The sequence below is a fragment of the Notothenia coriiceps genome, unplaced genomic scaffold (assembly GCF_000735185.1).
Source record: "Notothenia coriiceps isolate Sejong01 unplaced genomic scaffold, NC01 NC01_scaffold00011854, whole genome shotgun sequence".
NCBI classification, from domain to species: domain Eukaryota; kingdom Metazoa; phylum Chordata; class Actinopteri; order Perciformes; family Nototheniidae; genus Notothenia; species Notothenia coriiceps.
Window position 1 is genome coordinate 540405 of NW_011344555.1, and position 661 is coordinate 541065.

At 43.4% G+C, this 661-nt stretch overlaps 1 protein-coding gene across 3 annotated transcripts in view; it reads right to left on the reverse strand.

Moving 5' to 3' along the window:
* The window catches only part of LOC104947095 (disks large homolog 2-like), an 18572-nt gene that overhangs the window by 4746 nt on the left and 13165 nt on the right, over positions 1-661 (reverse strand). The gene's annotated exons all lie outside the window — the stretch shown is intronic.

A 661-nucleotide genomic window follows, 5' to 3' on the forward strand; every position in this document is an offset into this window, starting at 1 on the left:
GGAGCGTCTCCGCCCCCCTCTCACTACATACATTTGGTTCATTGCCTGTTCTATCGTCCAGTTAGCTGAGTGTTTTCGTTCAAGCTAACTGTTACGGCGCTAGTGAAGGGAGCGTCTCCGCCCCCCTCTCACCGCATACAATTAGTTCCTGTTAGTTAGCTGAGTGCTCTCGCTCAAAGCTAACTTGCTACAGCGCTAGTGAGGACAGTGTCTTCGCTCCCCTCTCACGGCGCACAATTGGTTATTTTATTTAATCGTTTATTTGACAGGGACATGCACTGTAATGAACACTTAAAACATTTAAATATGTCAAACGTAACAGTGCCAGATTTAGCTTTGAGCTACTTTCCATTCCCTCACAGAAAAAATTTAAGGAAATTACATTTTACAAACATGGTAAAAAACAAAATACATGATATGCGAAGTGGCAACGACATATAAAGTGCATCCATCCTCCAGTTAACTGAGTGCTCTCGCTCAAAGTTAAATTGCTACAGCGCTAGTGAAGAGAGTGTTTCTGCTCTCCTCTCCCTGCACACAGTTGGTTCCTGTTCCATCCTCCAGTTAACTGAGTGCTCTCGCTCAAAGTTAAAGGTGACCTATCATGCAAAATGCACTTTTGTACTTCTTTTTTACATGAATATGTGTCCCCGGTGTTCCA